Below are 25,498 nucleotides of genomic sequence, written 5' to 3' on the forward strand. Positions count from 1 at the left end.
TTTATATTGTAGATAGGCAGTGTGAGCTTCACACAGTTTGTCTCATATAGTGGCATGTCCCAGAATGCACAATGTGAAAACAAATAAACCACAAAAGTGTTTTTCCTGCTTCCATCCTCTTAACCCTTAACAGTCTACTGTTATTATTGTCATTTCACAATACGTTCAATTTATATTGCATCATCATTTCAATGTAATTGCATAACATCAGTGTCAGAACTTTGTATCGCCAAAACGATAACCGCACCCTGTAATGGTTAATAAGCTGAGGAGTTAATGCAAGAACAAGGAAACACTAACATGTGCAGGACAGTGGTATTTAACAACCAGGACTAAGAATAAAGGAAAAAGCCACAGGAGACTGTGTGATTTTACCACAGTTGATAGTCACGCCTCAAAGCTTTTATAAAACGGCAACAAAATATTATATGTTGAAATTTACTGTTGTTTAAAAAATGTATTTATTGTGAAGAATAATGGCAATAAAGCAGTCTTTCATTGAGGAATGTAATAACCTTAATAACCTGTAATAACCTTATCATTTCAAAGCAACACAATAACTTGCTGCATTAAAGAAATGGTTCGGCAAAAAATCTGATTTACATCATTTTTCACTTTCTCCAGATGTAGTCAATCAGCCGAGGTTTTCAAATTTTGGTGCTTTCAGTCCCGTAGTTTTAGCTATGAGGCGACTGCAGCTAACAAACACTAGAAGTCAATAGCCTCCCAAATCGTTTCCGTAAATACCTCCACAAAACTTCTCTCAACCTGCTCAAAGTGCTCAAAGGTCTGCAGTAAGGTCGTGCAGACTTGTAAATGTGCTTTAGGACACAGTATTTCCCCACGCCCCAAAGAATCAGACTCATTCATTCATCTTCTATGTATATGTCATGCAGCCATATGAACATACATAGTGAGGTCTTGCTCTTTTTTTGTAGTTCATAGTAAGTCATAATGACCTCTATAACACATAAAGAAATCTGTGTGAACTTACTGAAGACCTGCATTAGGTTTGAAAAAAGTTTTGGGTGTGTATTCACGGAAAAGATCTGGGTGACTATTGACTTCTAGTGTTTTTTAGCAATGTTAGCCTCAAAACTCCACTGCAAAATTCAGACAAAAAATATGTCTTGACTGATCAACTACATATGGGATCAGTGTAAAATGGCAAAAAAAATCATCTTCAGCACAGGATTCAGTTGATGAGAACAGTCATGTGTATACAGTTATATACAAAATATTGGGCACACCTGGTCACAAGATTTGTTGATTTTTTTATGTGAAAATAATTTACACATCCTCTACAGAGAACATACATCTACACAATTAATGCACAATTACTGTTTATTTGCTTAACTGTTTATTTCATTGGAACTGGAACCCTCCATTTTATGATAAAGGTCTAGACTACTAAATGGCATTTCCAGGCAGGTAACGGCATTACCAAGCACTCAGAAGCCTTCCTATTTGTGGCATGCATGATAAAACCTCACAGACTCACAGCTGACAGACGAACGTTGCCAGGAACAGATACTGTCACTCAAATGTTTGCTTGACGTTCCTAGCATGCGCTCATCTCATTTATTTCCCAAATAAGACTCTACGGTTTCCAAATGTGGAAGAAGTGCATCGGACAGTGTGCAGGTTCCCCAGAAGGAAACCTCTGCCAGACTCACTATTATCATGATCATGTTAGACGATAATACTCACAGAGGCCCAAGACAAAATGTGCAAGATCTAGTATGAGTCACAGTCTGCCGACTGTGTTTGTATGTGTGTGTGTGTTCGTGTGTGTGTGTTTGTGTGAGTGAGAGAGTCACCGAGTGTTTGAAGAGGGGAAAAGACCCTTTTCCATGTCTCCTTGTCACATGGTGTAATGGGGGCAGGCGAGGATGCTCTGCGTCGCTCCCCCAGAAATCAGAAAACACCCCGGCGCCAAAAGTTATTATTCTCAAAGCCTGCACACTGCTGAGTAAGCTGCACTTATCCTTTATTTTATCAGAGGGTGCACACACGCACACACACCCCCACACAAACAAATATACCCACAGCCCCACACACTTACACAAAGCTGTGGAAGATGGTTTACCTCAAATGCACCTGAAAAGCAGGATATAGTATACAGTTTATTACATGAATTTCAGATGCTGGCTGATAGCAGCTTAGAATGACGACAAACTCATGCACGTTCACACATGCACGAAAAGACAATATCAGGACATGGATTTATTTTCATGCCCCATATGTATTACACAGCATTGTGCAAAAATCAGAAACCACCTTTCATTTCTATAATTTCCAGTCAAAACTGCCATAGGGTACTTTTAAAAAAATATTAAACAATATGGGAAAATGGGTCTCCTAACAACCATGCAAGACTTGGTAGACCACCAGAACTGTCACCATCAAATAAACAGTGCTTAAAGCTTTTATCTTTGAAAGACAATCAAGCTCCACTCTTACTAACCGATCTGAAAAAAAAAGTTTCTGTCCATCCTTCCACTGTGAGAAGACAACTCAGCACTATGGGTAAATCTGCAACTAAAACAAAGAAGCTAGTGTTTTCAGAACAATAGACTGACCACCCCTGAGCCCAGATATCACTGAATGTGTTTGTGATTACTTGAATCGTGAGAAGCCAAAAATGCAACGAACATCTAAGACTGAACTTTGGGATGTGGAAAAATATCCCTGCAGATTTCTTTGAAAAACTGAAAGTAAGTATCCTGAAAAGAACAGAAGCTGTAATAAAGGCAAAGGGTGGACACACTAAATACTGAAAAAAAAGTTTAGTTGTTGAGGTTTTTATTTCATTTTCTGTATATTTTGTCACTCTCATTAGAAAACCAAATATTGTCTTATTTCTAAGGTAGAAGAACAGGACATATCATTCCTGCTGTATGCTGGATAATCGAAAAAGTCAAGGAAGTCAAGATGGAAATCATTATGTGTTTTACTGTCTGCAGCAAAGTTGCCGACCATGTAAAATTATGGAATGTGGATGTCATTGTACTAATGAGGAACCTGTTCACTGACAAGACATGGTCATGACAGGAAATGGGCAAACAGGCTGGTTTCACACTGGCAAAGGAGTTAGACAAGGCTACATGCTTACAACAACAACAACAACAACAACAATAATAATAATGTAATGAGATTTCATTCCAAACTTTGAACCATTCCTATTCGTCTATTAATTATAAAATGTTCACGCAGGCACAGTTTTCACTGAGGATGGTAGGGACATTTTTTTTTAAATGCCCAATTTTTGTCCTCACCACATTTTGAAAGTGTCTTTTGAAAAGCGTTTTGTATATTTTGCAGCAGGAACCTGTCCAATGACCTTCTAAAAACTCACTAAGACCATGAGGCAAAGTCCCTAAATGCCTTCCCTAAATAAAGATTGTTCAGCTGTAGCTTAGCAACTGCACCTAGGCCCTGGTACCTCTGACAAGCTTTCAGAACTTTAGGATACTCCACAGTGTTGTGCTGGTGTGCTTGTAAATCAGAGTTTGAAACTGGGAAGTAAAATTTCCTAAACCAAACACACAACAGGATTAAATAGTGTGGAAAACCACGTAATCAATTGATGTTGTCAAAAAACACAACTATTTACTCCAAGGTGGCTTAGTTACCTAACTAGCAAGTCTGCCAACCACAGAAGTCATCTTTTATCAATTTTATATCTGGTGAGTGGACTAAACCCTCGACCTGAGCACAAAATCCCAATGACTTTCAGAGCCAAATAAAGACCAACTTGCTAGCTAAGTTTAGCGCAGGGGGGATAATGTTATCTCTAAAATGTACATAATCATACTTTTACTTTCTCTGTATTACAAGAACACTTAGTGTTATTCATCTGTAACACTTTACTTGAACCCTGCTACATAACATTGGCATAACCATGCCATGAACATTGAGTTCTATGTCATCAGTAATATAGCAGTGTCATGTTACCATTACTCGTAATTGTTATGATAGATGCCATGATGTCTGATGTTATGATGACTAACTAGAATACGCTTATGAAAAATTAGTACTTAACATAAGCCGTCTTGACAACGACCATTATGGGATCTATGACATTTGTAGGTAATGTTGGCCTAGTGATAGAAAAATTGAGCCAACAACAGAAGGTTGTGGGTTCCAATCCCAGGACTGATGGGTAGGCCTGGTTGTATGCTTAGGGTAAGGCTTTTAACCCCCCACACTGCCCCAGGCAGTGCTGCTCTACTGGCACCCATATTGCACCCATATATATTCATACAATCTAAAGGGCAGCCTGCATTCTGAAATGGTGTAGTTTTCTTAGACAACGTTGAAATAGGTTACGTAACAAGAACGGTCTAAACCTAACCCTGACCTTAATCGCAGTAACCAAACTATCCTTTCAGTTTTAAATAATGGAATATGGAGCTTTCAGAAGAAAAAAGAAATCTATGAATTTCCTACTTTTTTCTCCACCCATGTCTAAAAAATGTGCAATGTATTCAGTGTAGCAGGAACTACCATATATAATAGAAAAGTAAGCAATAATAACCATATTTTTTATTTGCATGTGCAAATGGAGGAACAGATTTATGAGATACCAGGTAATTGCATTGTTAAATAGTGGCCTACATACAGTATCTGGCTTCCACCACTGTACATGTTATTAGACTGATGAGGCTGAATACATTTTTACTTTTTCTACACTATTAAACCAAAACTGTAACCACAGGTGCAGAGAACTGAAAAACCTACCATGCGGTTCCAGGCAGACATCTAAAATCGTGTCATCAAAGGAAACTGGAGGAAAAATTAGCCAGGCTTTGCAGACTATGACAAGTGCACTATTGAACTGCATGGAAAGTCTTTCATTTATTTAATTATTATTCCTTTTTGCTGAGACTCCCTTGTTTTACTTGATGATATAACAGTGGCCCCATTCCACTGACAGAACACTGTGTAATTAAGCCACAGCAGAGACGCCATCACTCTCCAGAGCCTCGGAGAGTAATTAAAAACACTGCGCTCACTCTCGCTCTCAATAGCACACACACACACACACATACACCACTCATTCTGATTCACACACCAGCAGCACTGCCCCCCATTGCAATGGCATGTATCACATATTAGCCAACATTAATCATAATAAAAATGACTCTCCAATATAATTAGATTCCCCTTGCGTACCTGCGACTCTGCCTGAGTGTGCGGCCTCGCTTGCGTCCGTATCTCTCCGGCTGGCCGTTTTTAATAAATGTGTTTAGTAATTAATAACTCTGCACTCATAACGAGCAGTTCTCAGTTAGGGAAGCTCCGCAGCCTAATTATTCCCATCCTACGTCCACTGCATGCACCTGCCAGTCCCCTCTCAAGAAGCATTACCTTAACACATATGCATTAAGGGGCATCAATTATTCACAGATGGCACTTACATATTTATGAATTCCAACAATTATATTTTTAATACAACAGAGCTCATCCTCATCGGATGCAGATAATGAATGTGAATGACAGAGCCTAGCCACTCGGAGAGAACATAGATGGAAAAAAAAATAGATGGTGGAGCCTTTTTTTGTCTGCCAGAACTTGCTCTGAGTACTAATTGCCCTGGAATAGATCATTAGAGTTACACTCATAGGCCTAATTCAGGCAAAGCTGGCCTGAACTGGAAGGGAATGGCTGCTGGGAGTCCGCTCGCCTGGTCGTTTGTGCAAAATCCCCACGCATCCCACTGCCTCCCGGGCCGTGCGCCTATGCTAATGCTCCAGCGCTGCTGAGAAACTCCCACAACCCCTCTGCCCATATTAGAGAGCAAAACAAATCTGACCCGCAAGCCCTGCCGCATGCGCTGTCCCCTGCTGAACTCAACTAAAGTGGACTCTGTGTACTAGGGTCCATGTCCCCCTGCCCTTCTCTCTGCTTTTCCAGGGTCTGTGAATTATTTGGTAGCCATTTGCCAGATTGGAGCCATGCTAACAGCAGAATGATTTCTGAGCTCATCAGTATGGATGACTGGGGTCCCTTCTGAATACAGATTTTATGAGTGCTTGATGCTCAGCTAATGCTGGACGTCCTCCAGATGATAGGTAGTATCAGGGCTGGAGTGGGACTTGTTTTCAGACCAGGAGTTACATGATGTAGACCAGCCCACCCAAGACTTTCTCACTGACACACACACACACACCCAGACACACACACACATGTGGCATTGCCTTTATATAAAATAACTTTTCACATTCTCATCTTCCTCATTTCTTACTCTTATTAATTATTTACATGCTACCCTGAAACAACCAATGTGGTGAGCTACTAACAAATGAAAACTGGTGAAAGCTTTTGTCATAAATGTGACACAATCATGACTATCAATATGTTACAAACTAATGCTAGCTAAGTAAATATGTCCTCATGCTCCTTAAGTAGCTTTTTCATTCTTGTCTTTTCTGTTCCTCCATGTTTTTTTGCAGTTCTCACCACTTCTGTCCATCTTCACATGATTCACATATAAAAATTGCTGCATCTATAATGCAAAAAAACATTAATGAACTATGTAGAGCACTATCTGTTGAGTTTAGTACCAGATTCAAACAGTTGCGCCATATTTGATGCACTAATCTCCCGGGGCTTAGGTTAGCTTTTTATTCGAATTTCCATTCCACCTAAAATAGTACAGCAATTGTGCCTCTACAGGCATCGGAATGTAACTGCCGCATCATTTATGGTGGAACGGGATTGGAGAATAAGAAGCTAACTTCAGCTTCATTTAATCTCTATCTACTGTTTAAGGTATAATCCACAAACTGGGGCAGAACCATTTGAGGTGAGGGCCGCTGCTTTAACCCCTAAATCACTACAGATACACACATGGATGTAACATTTACAGTTTGTCTGAGCGTTCTTGCGCTTATATGTGTGAGTTTATACATTAGCTCACAGTAACCAGCTCAAAACCCCACTGGCCCACTTAGAATTCTTCTGACTCACCCAATCCATCATTGGGTAGTATGCTAGCCGCTGAAATTCAGCAAATAAATAAATAAGCAAAACTTTATAAGGGCTAGCACCAGTGCCAACTACTCACACTCTGACGTTCTGTATTGATACCATAATCACAAATGACCTTGTAAATGTCTTGCTGGAAACATTATCAGTCCCTGCATGTCAGTAGCAAAGTGAAATCTCACCAAATGATCTCTTTTATCAGAGGCTGCCTGCGAACGGCATGCATCAGCCGTCTTCAGATACGAGAGGCCAAATTACTCTGAAATCTCTTTGGTATGATGGATGGAAGTGTTGGAGAGGAAGGTATCCAGGTGTTTGAAGGGGCACCGATGGGTGTTGAGGACTTTGAAGTGAACAGGCTGAAACAGGGTGTTTTGGAAGGGGAAAATGGCAGAAGGTGAGTATCAAAGTGTAAGTGGTGGTGTAAGTGTAATAGGCTTTTAAATTGCATTGCTAAGCAACTGTTTGGGGCGGGAACATTCAGTCTCCAATGCTCCTAATGTTCAGTGGAACATTCGCTTCACCATAGCTGTGGTTTTTGCTACTTTTGAGTGCAGTGAGATTTTAATTCAGGGCAAGGAAACAATGTGATACTGTATGAAATAACAAGCAATTAGGAACATGTTAAATTAAGCTGCGATCAGACATGCTGATTTATTACTGTTCATGAAAGATCACCTGCTAAGATCATCTGATAATGAGCAAAACAATCAGAGCCAGTACAGTTTCTAACTTAACAGATACACTGTTAATTGTCAGAATATAAACAGTTAAATGTTTTTAATAAAATATTTTTTGCACTTTTAACTGTCATGTCCAATAATGCTGTGCAGTACAATGACACAATAATTTGCTGTGTTATTACAGAAAATATGAGTTGATTCCAGAATAAAGTAACATTAATATTTTGTTTTTTAGGAACAGCAAGACATTGTTAAATGATGAATAAAATACTGTAACTATCTATTTTCAGTTATTCTTTCATAGGTTATTTATTTCAAGATTTGATCACTGCTGTTCAAATATAAGAAATTCTGAAATCTTCATTATCAGTGTTTTACAGCGTTCTCAGTCATCATGAAATCATCCACAGCTCTAGAGACTTCTAAAATTGCCTTTTCACAGCATCACAATTAAGATGAAATTAGTTGTGTATAAAGTTGTGAAGAGGTTGCATCATACTTTGATCATACATGTACCTTGCACAAAATTGGTACTGTATTAATGTAAAACAATGATTCTAAACTTTTCGGTGGTGAATTCAAACATTTGAACTGTAGTGTAAGCAGACTCTCACACAGCTTGCTATCATGTAATAAGGTTAAATACAGGCTATGTTCTGTGTCTGTAGATGCAGTGACATTAAGTAATTGCAACCTTTAGTAATATGCCCACTGACAACTAAAGGTCTGCATGGGCATTAAATTAAAGCCACAAACGGACCTGTACCAACACCTTTGAGACCCTCCAGTAAGAAATCTTTAGCCCACACATCAACCCTCCTCTAAACAACTGTTAGCACCTTCATCCACCCTCTTCTGATCAACATTTAGCCCCTCCATCCACCTTCCTCTGATCAACATTTAGCCCCTCCATCCAACCTCCTCTGATCAACATTTAGCCCCTCCATCCAACCTCTTCTGATCAACATTTAGCCCCTCCATCCAACCTCCTCTGATCAACATTTAGCCCCTCCATCCACCCTCCTCTGATCTGTTTTGCAGCTGATGTACCATTGAACTTCAGTTATAGTTTCCTTTAGGGGCCCATTCATCTGCTCCTTAAACACTGGAGCTGTTCTAAATGTAGCTGTACATCATAACATTATAAGAGAGAGGGAGAGAGAGAGAGAGAGAGAGAGAGAGAGAGTGAGAGAGAAAATCAGTGAATGCGCACACTCAAGCCTGATTCAACCCCTATGTAGCACATGAAAAATCACCCCAAGCCCGGCCCAAAACCTGATACTTTGCTGGCTATCATCAGGATTGTGTTGCATAACAGACCCTTACGACCCTTACTGATCCCATTTAACTTTCAGTTTCCCTATACATCTCTTTGCCATGTAGTTCTTTGCCATTTTTCATATTATCATGCAATTGGTGAATCCTGCACTGGCAGAGACTTTCAAAAACAGGATGCCCACAACAGATTTGAAATGATTATTTAATGAATTTCAAACATTACATTTCTAACAAAAAAAAATCACCTTAAATGCAGTGTATAGGGCGTAAGTGCTTTGGTAATACTATAAGTTATTGTGGTCTTGCCATTAAGTCAACTTTACTTAACATATAAATTGGTGAATATGTATTAGTTTGATGATATCTCTATTGAATTCTGCCCTGTTCCACTTAGTGGATCTACACTGATGCTGATGGTTGTTTGTGTTTCTGAAGTGACTGTGCTGTGATGGACTGTTGTTTTGTTGAATGAATTTATTTTGAGATGTTTCTGCAGTGTTTTTATAGCTGTACAGCATTTATGGAATGAAATGTTGTGCTGAGCTGCATGTTTCTGTGGAGAGGAGAGTAAAGAGTTTTGAAACAGTGAACTTGGCACTGAAAATGCGTCTTTGCTATTGTAAAAAACTGTGAACTCAGACCCAAACCACAAATCCCTAGTATGTGACAAGTCCTGAAATTTACACAATTACACAGTTTTTAAGCTAAATATACAAATGCTCATCTAACCAGCCTGCAGATATCCTATTTTACTTCATATGAGTCTGAGAGGATGTGTAACTGTAACAAAGCTGTTACTGAGAAAAGAAAAAGAAATAAAAAGACAAGAAACCAATTTAAAAAGCTGTTGTGTTTCTCAGAACAATGTACTGACCACGACTGAGTCCAGACACCGAAATCACCGAAAGTTTTTGGATTATTTGGATTGTAAGAAGCAGGAAATGCAACCAATTTCTAAGACTGAACTTTGGAGGTGTGAAAACTGAAAGCGAGTCTTCTGAAAAGAATGGAAGCTGATATAAAGGCAAAGAGTGGACATACATGTGTTCTGCTTTTTTCCTGATGCTGAAAAATGAATGACCTGTACTTAATGGTTGTTTTGACTGAAAGTTCAGTTAATGAAGGGGGGGGGGTCTCTGATTTTTGCACAGTACCATATATAGTGAGTGTGTGTGTCACAAATTGATTTAGTTTTAATGATGTGCACCATTGTCAGGGATTGTCAGTGCAACAGAGACAGAGAGAGAGAGAGAGAGAGAGAGAGAGAGAGAGAGAGAGTCTAACATCACAAAATGGCTGTGAAATCCTGTCAGGGCAAATGACAGGCCAGTGTCAAAACAAATCAGTTACCTCTACCACTGCGCCCAGGACAAGCTATTTGGTGACAGCAAGGTACATCGTTGTGAGGGGAATGACATCTGTTCATACACATTAGTTATAAACAACATTTCAAAGTGTCAAATAGGCAATTGAAAGCATTTGAGGGAGCAGCACATATTGACATACTGTTTTTATTCAGAATTTTGAGGCATATTCCTTCTAAGTTTAATGTATGGATTTGGCTTAGTTGAGCTCATATAAGACTCAAATCTAAACTTATGTAATCGGATCGAAATAAAGTGCGCAATTTCAGTTCATGATGTGCTCAGTTCATAGGCTGGAGTTATTTAAATACACAGCCGAAGTTCTGAGGTTACCTGTTGTTATGGTGACACGCAGGCTCAAACCACAGCGCGGCGAAGTGTGGAAAGAAAATAAGTTCTGTGGTTAAAAAAAGATCATCAGCCAGACGCGTTATTCTTTTTTTAATGTCTTGATTGACGGCTATGGCAATTAGGCGAGAAAACAAGAACAAGAGAGAGGAATGAGAGAGAGGAGCAGAGTCAGAGAGGGAGCGTTTTAAGATATCTTAGTTATAATTATGAAAAACTTTCCCCATACTTGTCCCTCCCCCTGTCTGAGCACAGGTTCAGCATGCATAGATGAGGAGCTGCTGTAGCGTCCTTCATAGTGCTTGTCCAGTCATGCCATTGCAGAGCAGTCGACCAGCCTTATTTAATTATCGGAAAGCTGAGCTAGAGCTCCTCATATAATTAAGTAAAAAACCAATCTACCTCCACTTACTGCCTTTTAATTAGTCCACACTACCTTCCCTGCCCATCACTGCCCAACTAATACTGTTCTACAGTAAATGATTCTAGTGTTTGGTCACAGATTACAGCTAGCTGCTTTAATTAATGCACGCCATTAAAGTAAATATTGTGTGGCAACACGATAATTGGTTTAATAAAGTGAACAAGAACAAAAACACTGGAACTGCTTATCTCTTCTAATTACATTGCATTACATCATTAGGTGGTTGCCACATGTGCGTCATTGTCCATATGGCTCCATCATCGGATAGCCATAAGCAATAACAGCTTTGGCTGGACATCTGAGGTATAGGGTAGGACAGTGGACAGCTGGAGAGCACTAATCATCCATCAAAAGATTTATTTATATAATAATTAATAATATTAATTGCAAAATCTGTGCTTAACATCAACCTTTAAACTAAACCTGACATTAGATATGCTAAAGTGTGATTATTCTGAGTGGTTTGAAGTGATCTCTGAATTGTTCACATTGGTGGTGATGGGAGCCAGATGTCTGAAGCGTGTGATGCCTATAAAAGCCATTCATGGTGGAGGGGTACATGCAGGCCTTATAAGGCAAAATAGTTCCCCCATTTTTCATAGTTAGCCCTATATTTGAGCTAACATGTAGAAATTTAGAAAAAATGGATATAATTCCCCTTTATAGAAATTACCTGAAACTCATGGACAGGCAAATATGAACAGAGGTCAATAGAGACAATGTCTGGGTCAACCCAAAGGAAATGAAACCAAGATGACTGCTGATTAATTCAACAATTCATAAATATTTCTCATTGTATATCTTACATTTAGTACAAAACATCTCTATTTCCAAAGGCTGGTGAACAGCAAGCATGTCCTAAATCAGTCTTATTTAACAGTCGTGGATGCATTACACTAATGCTGACTCATAATCATCTTCACTATTTCCTCACCTGCTACTATCACTGCTTGAAACAGCTGATAACTTATATCTTGATCTTAAATCTTGATAATCTTAAATCAGCTGATAATCTTAAAAGTCACTTCTTTCAAGATCTACAGACTACAAAGAAATAAGTACTGATGCAAAGCTATTTAGAATATGAAGTTTTTCTTTCCAGCCTAATGTCTTTTGGTGGAGCTTACCCTCATTAGTACTGCCTACCTAACTAACTAGCAAGCTGCTTAATGCATAACTGTTTATGTAACTGCAACCAAGGGTAGACTGTTACAGATACTAGGACGAATCACACTGTTTTGAAATGAAAAAAGGACGAAACGACGTGATAAAAGACCCCAAAAGATCCCAAAAACAAGGGCTGTCTGGTTTTGACTTGGCTGAAATCTGGCAACCCTAGCACTGCGGTACCACACCAGCCTATTCACCATGCTGTTTTTTTGTCTTAGCAAAAAAGGTTACTTGACTTGGTTAACAATGGTGGAACTCATTTTGGTGCTGTATACCAATGTTTAAAGAAAGATAAACAACAGTTTATCCATCATAGAGAAGAACCATTTAACCATGCAAAGAACTGTTTATGCATTCAAATGGTGGTTGATTGAAAATGTTAATGGTAAAAAAAGCAGGACACGGGGACTATTTTGCCTTACATGTAACTCTTTTAGGTCTAAATCATATCTCAAAAGTATAATAAAACAATATCTCATGCATCAGGCAGCGTATTAATAACCATTTTATGTAGTAACTTTTTTTGTGAGGGAGCTTTTAGAGGCATTGAACTCTTCAGACATCTGGTTCCCATCATGACCACTGTGATCAGTTCTGACTAGGTAAGTTTCTCTAAAACATCAAACCACTCTGAATGACTTTGTTTACATCTCAACAGTCAGTTTAAATGAAAAACTGCTGGAATTCCCCTTAAATATAGTAATGAAGAAAAACGACTATTTTACTTAAGGCTATAATCTGTGCACTGTTGTTACTGACTATCCCTACTGTAATGGGGATGATTGTCACTGTGACAGGCGCTGCTGGCTGGTGAGGGGCAGAGCTGATAAATGAGGCCATTCACCAAACCACGCCGTGAGGATTTCGAAAGCGAGGGATGAAAACAGGATGGGCGCTGAGGAGTATCAATCTGCCGGCGGGACGACTGACTGATGTGCTAAACCACTACCAGTAATTACCTGAGTGTTAAGAGCATCAAGGGACATGAGTGAGAGAGAGAGAGAGAGAGAGAGAGAGAGACCACATGTACAGTACTTTCTTCCACATCCACACATGCGCACATGTATGAGGAAGAAAGAACTTTGGTGGGGTAACCGTGCTCGGGTCAACGTAATGGACTGCCAAGGAGCTACTCGGAGTGCTATGATTGATGCCTCAGCATTGATGAATGCTAACACAGTCCCGCCCAGGTTAGTGCTGTGCTGACAGCTTTATTGACAAATGAAAAGCAGGACCATGCGAAAGTCATCAATCTCAGCCTTTTTAGCCACAAGCGCTCAGAGCAAAATCCTCCCAGAAGCCTGCAGCTCTGTCAGCAACCGACCAGCACAGCCATGCTTTTATTTATAACCTCGCAAAGACTGTATCCAAATGAACCCCCAGCAGAGTCCTGTCAATACCTCTGCTTCTGTATGCATACGGTTTAATGAACACAAGATATCAACGCTTATGCGCTTATGTTGTGTATGTTGTCTTAAACAGCTATCATATATATAGCGAGTTAACAAATATTTTGCTGACCTTACGGACAAGACAAAAATGTCCTCAATTGTGCGTATCTGTTGACCTTCATGTCACTTACAGCTGTCTCTGCTGTGTCTGAATTCCATCTTCCAAAACATTCTAAAAAACATTCTTTTAAGTTCCAGTTGTTGATTTTTGGATATACAATCAAATGCAAAAGTTTGAAGACCCCTGGTGAAATTATGTTTTGTTGATTTTCTAAGTGAAAATAAGTTACACATCCTCTACAGAGAACACACTAACATATGGCCCCTCACCCGTCCGCCCCGAAATGTTAAATCTCAACAATAATACGGTATCTTTCCAGATGTTTGGGAGAAAAGTCAAATAAGTGCTCCTAAAATAATCAATAATTGTGCATTAAAGTGTGCTTAAGTGTGTTCTCTGTAGAGGATGTGTAACTTATTTTCACTCAATCAACAAAACATGTCATTTAATCAGTGGTGTCTACAATTATAGGATAAAATAGCGCAAAGCACAGAAACTAATTAATGTGTCATAACTCATTTTTACATCAAAATAATTGCTAAATTCATGAAGAATAGTTTATGCCAAAATTGTTTTTTTTCTTTCAGTATGGAAGAAAAATATATGTACATACATTTGCTCATATTAACAATATGTGCGCAACAGATGTGATGTTTTAAAATATATGTTGTAAATATATAACTGTGCTATTTATGAATATTTAAATATATCAGTCATATGTCAATAGTGTCCAGAAATGCCGCCGACTTCTCTGGGCTTGAACTGATCTGAAATGGACTAATGCACAGTGGAAATGTGTACTGTGGTCTGATGAGTCAAACTTTCAGGTTGTTTATGGAAATAATGGACACCATGTTCTCTGGGCCACATATGAAAAGGACGATTCAGATTGTTACCAGCGTAAAGTTTAAAAGCCAGAGTTGGTTTTGGCATGGGGGTGTATTTGTGGGTAACATGCACATTGGGGAAAGATGAGGCTCAACCATCTTCAGCAATCTTCTCTCCCAGTCTCTGCTTGAGTCACCACAATCCTTGTCCAGATATAAAGCCCAATTCACTGCATAAACCAACTAAAACTTTCAATAACTTTGATGGGTTTGTGTGCCATAGCTCATAATGTCTGATGTATTTCATTCTATTCTGGATTGTACTTTGTAAACTATTTGCGGAATCTTTCCAGAGGTAAGTTTTGGGAGGTAAGTCAAATGAGGCGAGTAGGCTACTGAATCAGCTCTCCCAAAATAACAGCGGGAAAAAAGGCTTACAGACAATGTCTGCTAATGGCCTTACGAGGTAGAACTTTTTGTGCTTTGAATGTCAGACTAAAATATGCACTAAGTCAGGGAAGAGTAGATATCGGGGTTTTATTTTGTCAAAATTATCTGTCAAAATGACCATCATCCTTTGAAAGGTACTTTAGGCTGCCACAAGTGCTTCCTCTATGATATCACTCCAAAGACCCTTTTGGCACCCTTATTTTTAAGAGTGTGGAAGGCAGAGAGACAGATAGAGTGACATGGGATAGACAGCAGAGGACAACACACACACACAGACATGCCCAACACAGTGGTCTGGGACAAAACAATGCCACATAGCCTGAGCCAGCAACACACGCAGGCGACTTCATGGAGACAATTACCCCAATTAAAAACAAAATGTCATGATTATCATACCCACACAGAACTGGGCGCTCGCACTCTCTTGATGCGTGCATGTCTGTCTGAGGAACGCCTTTCTTCCCCCGACTGATCTTTAATTACCACGGCACAGAGAGCGCGCTTTTCTCTACACTCTTTGTTTCAGTGCTGTCACAAGCGTCTGAGGCACACTGGCTTTGATCAAGGGCCTCAGCAGCGGCAGCAGCAGCGACTGAATGGCTCACAACAGGACCAAACAGACAGTCTGGAGGCAGTAAGAGAGAGAGTGACAATTCAAACTTAATCTGTGAGCATCTTTCTACTGAAATTTACATTCACAATGGGACTGTACATTAGAGGAATTCCATTGATTTTTTTTCTACATTTCTGCAGAATTTAATTGCTGACTAAACAAAGTGATTCGCAGTGGTTTGATGTTAAATGTTTCACTGTAGAGAAACTAAACAAGTCTTTTTACAGTAGTGGTGATAGGAACTACTATGTCTACAACAGAAAAGCAATCATTTTATTTACTATCCAAAAGGACCATTGAATGTAATGCTTATAATGGTGAAGTAGATGTAAATCTGACTAAACATGTTTTATTTGTTTCATTTTTTTATTTATGGAGACCATTTTCCTTGACATAACCTTGCACCTCTCCAAGTATCAGAAATCTGTTCAGAACTGTTTCATGTAAAAACTTTCTGGAAAAGGGCTTTTAAAGCACATGTGTCAGGCACCAGTCCTCATGGGCCAAAACACTGCAGACTTCAGAACACTGCCTCATTAAACACACCTGATTCCGCTCATCAGCTAATTAGCAAGGCCTTCTTGAACTGAATTCAGAGTCAGAAGTCAGAGTGAGGGTAAATGCTAGAAGGTTTCCAGTTTAACATGCCTTTTTTCAGAGGCATTAAACTCTTCAGACATCTGGTTCCTATCACTACCACTAAAAACAAGTTTAACATGGTAAGTTTCTCTTAAGCAAAGTGTTTCTTATCAGATCACCTTGAATTAATTTGTTTACATCTTAACCATTTAATTATGCAGACATTTTGAAAAATCAGTGGAATTACACTTTATATCTACCTAATATTGCAAAAGTCAACAACATACAACAGAACTTCTAACCACTCTCTTAATTTACATTGTGTGCTTTAAGCATCTTGACCAATCACAGATCTTATTATGTTGGATGAATCGATGATGAATCACATGATCCAACAAATAAATTATTTTGGTCAAAAAGAACACAGGGCAGGTCATATCAAAGGTTCAACAATGTATTTTAATATATTGCAAGGCATATTACACTCGCAATATAGAGTAAAAATAATTGCAATATGGTATTTTGTGTATGTCATGCAGTCCTAATTTACAAGGATCATAGCTAAAGCAACTTTACACTATTCACTAAATAATATATATTTAGGCCTAGCAGGCAAAACTATGCCAAAATAGCGCCACATCATTTTTACCAAACTATTTCCAAGATTTTTAGCTATTAAAACATGTTGCATGAACCCGAAATTGGTATCTAAGAAAATTAAGTATTTGCGCTGCTTTACTGTACCAGATTTCTACCTTTTTTTGCAACATCAAATTAAAAGTCAGCTTAGCATCCATGCCATGTAAACCCTTTAAGGCCAACGCAAAAATTTGTCTATTTCTGCATTGTTCTGCTTAATTTGCTTCTCTTTGTTAATGATGTGATGTCTAATTGTTGTTGTATTTATCTGACATGTAAAGAACATGATTTAAGAAAACTGTGCAACAAACTAGCATCTTGAACAAGAAAATGCCTTGTAATATAAGTCATACATTAGCCATGTTTTATTGTTACTTTGATGACCAAAACAATCATAAGCCTTTCCAATAAGCCATCCAAATTGCTCTGAATAAGCTCACATACTTGGAAAAAAACAGTGCATCCAGCACTAAAGGAAGATTAGTGCATCTTTTATATAATGATAGAACATGATTGTGCACAGAAAGCTCCAATTCCATATGCTAATGCACTTTACTATGGCCACTGTGGACATGCATGTGGCCCAATTACTCTTGAAGCAAAGGGTAATCACTGAAATCTCTGAATGTGATATTGGCTAGACATACTCTGAATCACTTGAAAGGTATTCAGATCAACCTGCAGGGCCTACGCCTTCAGTGCCCTGACTTCATTCAGATTTGACTCCAGATTTGTAGGTGCTCTTCTAATATTTAACACTAGCATTATGCTAGGATAGCCATTCAAAAAAAACAGCTCGCCATCTCACTGACGCTCACTCCCACAATCCCTAAAAGTAAAAGCTCAGAGCAACACAGCAGCTGAAAGCCAGGCCTTCATTTCTCCAGTCAGGTCACACAACTCTCGTAAAGCAGCCCGCGGTGTCTGTTCCGACACTTATTATTCGCCATTGTGATGCGAAATGAAAAATGAACGGGAACATAACTGTCGAGGAGATAACAGCATATTATAAGGGACGGGAGAGAGAAGGGAAAGAATGTAATACATGGAAAGCCTTTCTCATAATCCTAAATATGTTTATAGGCCGTCATTTATCAGTGTTAGCGAATATTAAAAACCTCACGAATGGGTGGGGAAAAAAAAGGTTCCTGACAGGGTGGCGAAAGTGAGTTATGGCGGCGACATTTGAAAGCAGGAATGGCTGCAGAGTTTTCTTGAGACTGACAGTGCAGGGAGTCCATTTGTGCTCAAACGTCCATGCTGGGCCTTTAAATCAGACATCCTTAAGCAGCTACATTAACTGGCTGCATTTGTTAGAGTAAATCATACGCTGAACTTCAACGTCCTCCACTGCTGTTAATGAGGTCAATGTACGTCACGACTTTTGATTGACTCGGTTCTACCAGTGGGAGCGCAATGATCCACAAAATAAAAGTGGAGCGCGATGAAAGGGACGACATGGGTGGTGATGCAGATCAAGGTTGTTTGTGGAGGACATGCTTCTGTGGGCCGTTAAGGCCAGCAACTTCACTGACCTGTGAGGGTGAAATGCTTACACTGAAGCTAAGCGGCACAATGCAGAAGTAAAGCTAATGCATTAGACACGTAGTGCACCTCCGGCCCAGGTAACCATGTGGTACAGGCATCTAAAAGGTCAGAACTTCACTTGAAGGAGGAACATGCCCTTAATTTCTCCACGGATGAATGACATTAACCTTTTGGTAGATTATTTAGGCTTATTTCTAAGGCAAATGTTATTACCAAGATTATTTAGCCATATTGTATTAGCATCATAAGGTGCAAACAGGCCACAAAGTAGAAGCAAAAAGCTGAGCTCTGAGTTTAAGAAGACGAATGTAGAGACATTACTCAGAAATGTTTAGGAGTAGTCGATTGGACATGTGGTTTAAACTTGAAGATGTCTCATATACAAGCCAAATAATGAAATGATGAATTGAATTGGACTGATAAAGCCCTTCCGACAACTGGCAATGAAATGTCTATTAGGTTATTCCACAGGTCCAGTCACCTTACTACAACTAGACATTTCTGAGTAATGTCTGTACATTTTTCTTGTTAATTTCAAGGCTTTTTGTTTCAAATCTGTGGTCTGTTTGCACTTTATGATGGTAATAAAATATGCCTTAATAATCATGATAATAAAATATAAGATTGATCAAGTGTACATGGCTAATGCTGATGCACCTTAGCAAATGTGATCAAACAGTATAAATCCTGCCTGTTGCCAAACAATGTTTTGCCCTAGACTTCCATTCAGAAGTACCTTTTTTGTCTCAAAAAGACATTGAAGTCTCTATTTCTTTATTATACCAATTCCCAGAGATTGTTCCTTTCAGAAGACACTTAAAGTATTAAAAAGCAGTTTTTTTCCTTGTCAACGTTAGCTTTTCCATCATTGTTCATGCTTGAGTGCAGGGCAAGAAATGTACGTTAGACTTGCACAAAGGAGGCACATATTCAAGAGAGATTCAATAAAGAGCTGCACTTACAGCAAGTCACCAAAGGTTTACCCGTTTAGAAAATCTGCCAATTTTCTTCCCACAACATACAGGACATTGTTAAAACGCAGCCAAAAAGTGATGCATGCAAACCCAACTATCAGGTTTGGACTGGCCATCGGGGGAACCGGGAGAATTCCCAGTGGGCCACTATGTGTGTGGGCTGCTGAGAGAGTGAGAAAGAGAGAAATATGTATTAATTTCTTATGTAGCCTTATATGAAATGGATGGAGATTGACCAGGACAAACAGCATGTGCCGGGCGAACACTGGAGTGCACATATCTAGACACATTAGTGGCCCACTGCATTCTCAGTGTGGGGCATCTGCCAATCATGCAAAAACAATACAAACAAATCTCACAGCAATGTTTCAACATCCAGTGTAAAGCCTTCTCAGAGGAGTAGAGGCTGTTTCTGCAGCAAAGGGTGACAAACTCCCTATTAATAAACTTGATTCCAGAAGAAACACTGGATGAGAAGACATATACAAACTTTTGATCATCTACCTCCATCATTAAATTTCAATATGAGTGCTTATGAGACTTGAACTGCTCTATGGTTTGAATATGACATTATTGATTCAAGTCACTTCCTTCTGAAAAGTAAGCATTTTCAGTCTGAAACAGCAGTATCCCTCTGAGCCCTTCGGCATCAATGCCAAGAATCTGACATAAATAGACGAGTAACAATGGTAAATCCCCTAATGAGTTTAAAAGACAGAGAGAGAGTTAGAGAGAGAGCGAGAGAGTGTGGATTTGGGTGATCGGAGAGAGCTACCCATCAAAAAGAGGAATCTGGGAATGTGCCAGATGAGATGCGATGTAACATTATTTGCTTTGCCTTATTATGCATGAAATATAATTCCTCAGTGTCAGAATGTGAAGAAGTGCAGACGTGCTATTTTCACAAGTCTGTGTCTTCCGGCTTGATTCGATTTGTTTATTGCTGCTGTAACATCACGTTGTGTCTTAGTGGGCAAATTTACTGTGTAATAGATGAAACCAAGAAAAATAGGTCTAATCTCTGCCACCACAGAATGCTGCTTGAATATGAATCACGGCGCGCCTCTGCCATCAATTTATCATCACACCCTTTTTAAGCAAAGTGACTTTGTACCGGTATCTCTGGGACCTTTGGTGGAAGCGGCAGTCTTTCCAACACAAGGAAATCAGCAGACTCAAATTGGTAGGGCCCAGGGGAACAGCAGGAGCTTCCTCTGACCTGGATTGTGAGAAAAGGAGAGTTGGGCACAAGCTTGACAGTCTGAAGAAGCTGATTGAGAGTGACTTTTGGGGTGAGACCTTTCCAAAAAAGCAGTTATCACATCTGAGGCCGGCCAACGGGGTGGCCGACCCTGCCTGTCATTTCTCCTGCCGTGACACCCGCCTGCCACCGCGCTCAGGAGCCGCGCAAAACAAGCATTCATGGGAAGAAAAACAATAGCACAGAAATAGATAGATGCCATGCCCTGTTTCTCAGTTCGACAGGGGGTGAGAGAGAGAGAGACTGAAAAGTGAAAAAATAAAGTGAAGTAACAGGACTATGCAATAAAGAGCAGAGACAGAATAGGAGGAAGGAAGGAAGGCAGAAAGAAGACAGAATGGAGCAATCAAAGGTGTTATGGAGGGACTGGAAGACAGAGAAATATGTCTTGTGCAGTGTGCAGGTTGCCCTTCTAATTACTTTAAGGTGTAAGGTAATAATATGTTCATTGCTAGTAGAAAGGGCCCAATGCCATGATCACTAGCGCAAAATCAGCGAGGAAGGGGCCAGGGCTGCCTGTGCCTCCAATTACTTTTTGAAATAATTCTTTCAAAAAGACTTCCATAACATCTCCTACTAGTCATGTCATATTGTCATTGCAAACTAAAACAGACCTTTTTTTGGAGTGGATGTTGGAGTTTTGGCTAAAAAAGTCTCTGGCAGTGTGAATCAGTGCATAGCCAAGCAGCTATCCTAGCAACTAAATTCATTGCCTTTCATTTGTATCAACATTACGTGATTATTGTTTGTCTATGCTATAAAAACCTGTCTGCCATCTGACGAAAACTCTTCAGCTCCCTCATACAAGAAAGTATTGTTATCTATTACCTATATTCAGTTAACAGACATATCGAATTGCTAAACATTTCCATACTTTTTAAAACTCTAATTAAAACTAATAGATTGTAAACTGTAATAAGAGAAGTAAACCTGTTCTGTGTATATGTTATTAAGTCAATCATTTTCATGATACTATGATCCTTTGTTGATTTATAACCATACACTTTTTTTTCTGGTTAATTATCAACTATCATAATTAAAGTACTGCTAAAATATTTATAGCAACATTACAGATCAGACTAAGACATGCTATACAATGGAAAGAAAAACTGACATTGTCAGAGACAATAAAATGGATTTCTATAACGAGTATGTATTAGAAAATACTTGACATTATTACTCCAGTGAATAATATTGGTTGGTTCAATATTGACATGGCATTAGACATCATGACAATATGGTGACTCTAGCTGTAGATGTTTTTTGTTCATCTAGTTTTTTTCCTTGTTGACCATTGGCTGTTGCCTCCTGATCTTGGTCCCCTTCACTTGTCAGACCAAGTTTGCACCTCTGGTCACTATGCCCATGCAAAGCATCAGCTAAAGTGGTGTTCTCTAGACAACATACATTAGATGCCAATCCTGATGGTCCAAAGCACTGCAGACATTAGTGTTCCTCTTCATTTAACACACTTCATTCAACACATCAGCTAATTAGTAAGACCTTCTTCATTTAAATTCAGATGGAAAGTGAGGAGCTCTGAGGAGCTGTGGCCTGGAAGGAACCAAGTTTGATATTCCTGCTCTAGACTGATTAAGCACTATCAAACACTTTTTGGATGATTTGGATTACCACTTGTGATCCACACCTAATTAGCCAACATCAGAACCTGACCTCACTAGCAACAGGTGTCTGGATTACTTTTGGATGCATAGGACCATGTTTCCAGACACAGATTAAACCTAAACCTAAGACACCTAGAATCACCACTAACAATGCAATTTACTCAAATACTATATTTAATCTACACCCTGTGATGGTAGGTAGACGTCTGGCTTGTGAGACTAAGTTGGTAGTAGCTCAGCAGCTTTTACCTATAGATTCGTAATAAAAGGCGGCAAAACTTCTTCAGAGCAGTGCCAAAAAAGAACCTCCTTTGGTTCCTTATAGAAACTTTAAACAGATCATTTTAAGAAAGAACCATTTTTGAAAATGAGATGCATGAGTGTGAAGGAGATTTAAACTTGTAAAGAACCTCCACATAATATAGAGTTTCCATATAAATAAAAGTTTGCTTTCCTACAACCATTTAGGAACCTTTATTTTTAAGAGTGTGGCCCATAGAATAGCCACCACTCCTGACCAACTTCCCAGCATGCTAACCACATTGGCCCAACCCATGTCGGCACTGATCATGTTTTCCAGCCCACTGTTGACTGGCTCCTCTGATCTCCACACGATACCCGAGGCAGCGGAACCAACTCCCGCCAAACAGCCTCAGGCTCAGACTGAGGGGGTCCAGCGAGAGCAGGAGTAACCCAGGCATGAAGAGGAATGGTGAAGGGGGAGCTGAGGAGAGACGGAGGCCTCAGAGGAGAAAGATATGACTGTCAGACAGGACAAGCCTGGTTAGGCACATCCTGCTCACAGGTGCGGAGTGGAGCTTAGGGTCCAGCGGGGGCAGTGGAGCGGAGAGGCCCGTCAGTAAGGCAGGGCCATGAAGCACAGGGCTGATGGAAGGGAGGGTCACGACTGATAAAGGCAAAAGAATGATGACCTCATCGTAACTTGACCGCAGATACTGCAGCATCCCAACAAGAAAGATAATTAATCATTTTAGCAATCCAAATGATGTAGGTTTCAGTGGGATGTCTCTAACACTAATACTATGAAGATGCCTATCCTGGACCTTGCAACGTAGCTGTGGAACAGTGCTGAAACAGGACAGAGTATAGTTTAAATGACGCAAAACTAATTATGCTCCAGTCTGCAGAAAGTGATGGACAGTAGCTAATTACATGCGCTTTAAATAACAGAACACTTTGAAGACAACACTATGGAAGTGTCTTTGGAGTTTGTATACACTGACCAGCCACTTCATTAAGTACATCTCCTTGTATATATGATCTTTGTCCGTTTTATCAGCTCCATTTACCATAAAGGAGCACTTTGTAGTTCTACAGTTACAGACTGTAGTCGATCTGTTTTGCTGCATACTTTGACCACGACAGAGCAGGTATTATTTGGGTAGTGTATCCTTCTCAGCAATGTAGTGACACTGATGTGGTGGTGTGTTGACCGGAGTAACCAGGCATTATACTGGGCACTGTAATTAGCATTACAGTTGTAATTTTGAGTGTACACTGTATAAAGCGGCTCCTCAAATCTACCTAAAAAATTACTTCATGTGGTAACAAGTAAATTAACTAGGTTTATTCAACCTAAATAAATACTTTAAATGAACGGTTCTGTCAATCAATGTAATTTTGTGAGTTGAATAAAACTAGTTCAGTTGCTTGTCACCACATGAGGTAATTTTTTAAGTAGATTTAAGGAGCCACTTTTTACAGTATAGATAGTACAAATATGAATTCCAATAAATAAAGGACAGGCATGTAAAACTAACTGATTGTAACAATTCACATTGTTCAACATTATTTCCTAATGATCAATGTGATAGACAGACTATAAGAATCACCATGTCATTTTTATATAGCAAAATGTTTCGCACTTACCCTAAGAACTTTCCCCAGCTACAATTTTGTATGACTCTCCACTTATTTGAAAAAGTGGAGATAATAAAATGACTAAATATTGTACACAAAAAGAAATGGCCAAATACATGCTGAGTTTTTTACTGCAGTTTACTGCTGACTAACACTCAATTGTTTTGTAGTGTACATGAAGAAGCTGTTAGTTTCAGCGTTGTTTGCACATTTATCATAAAAAGTAATGCATTACAAAATGAAATATCTACAAATCTAAAATGTAATTTGAATCGAATTTTACTGTAATTGTTGTTTTTTTCTGTCTGTTTTTCTGTTATAGTGAGATGCAGAGCAGGGGGCTGCTGTCTAAAGGGTTACTTCTGAACTTCTGCTTGAGGAGTGGAGTAGTTGTACTTCTCTTTCCCTCTGTGTCTGTAGCTACTTTTTGGGCAAAAGGCTTCACAAAGAGCAAGCCTGGTGGAACTGCTTACTGGAACTGAAGGCCATGAGCCAAAACTGTCCTCCAGGAGGAAGGACCTAATGCAGTGGTAATCACAGCGCTGTTAGGGGTAAAGAGATAGATGATGACAGGGTTGAAGCCATATAGAGATGCTAGGCAATCTAAATGACAGCAGAGGGTCAATGATGATCCAGAGAGTCCTGCTCCTTCCCCCTGCAGGCAGCTGGTTTTAGGTGCAGGCCTCAGCTGTGCTGGTAACTGCCTCATTTAGGGAGAGTGAATGTGGGAGATGGCCCGAGCAAGCCAGTGGGATATTACCACCGCCGCCCGCGGATAAGTACCAGCCGCGGCCCGTGGAGACTCAAAAAAAAAAAGAAAAGAAAAAGTAACAGCAGTTTGAGTTTACGGCATAAACACGAGTTTCTCTGCCTATTTCCACAGGGCAGAAAGCCTTGCTGATTTGTGGGATGGAGTCATGCAAGGCCGCATTGGAAATGGGCTCAGGAAGTGATTTTAAACCGCCAAATACTCTCCCGCATTGCTGTAGTCAATTTTCTGTTTATACCAGTTCTCTATTTTTGGTGGGGGGATGCGTGTTTATCTCTGTTGGATCTATACCGAAAAAGGCCTTTAGGAAAAAGCACTCATCTGTGCTTGTTCTCCAGAAGGTTCCATGGGGAGAGCCTGGGCTGAGCACTGGCAATTCACATTTCTGAAAACAAAAGCTAGCTTATATTAACATATCAATACCTCTGCCAGTTGAGCAGAGTAAATGGGTCAGACCTTCAAGGGCTAGTTGCAGCTTCACTTCAATATATGTGTTTGCAATCCCCAAACAGTCTTGCTGCAGCTGATGCTAATAACAGCAAGCAAGTGCTCAGAAAAAC

Source organism: Colossoma macropomum, unplaced genomic scaffold, assembly GCF_904425465.1.
Source record: "Colossoma macropomum unplaced genomic scaffold, Colossoma_macropomum, whole genome shotgun sequence".
In the NCBI taxonomy this organism is placed as follows: Eukaryota; Metazoa; Chordata; class Actinopteri; order Characiformes; family Serrasalmidae; genus Colossoma; species Colossoma macropomum.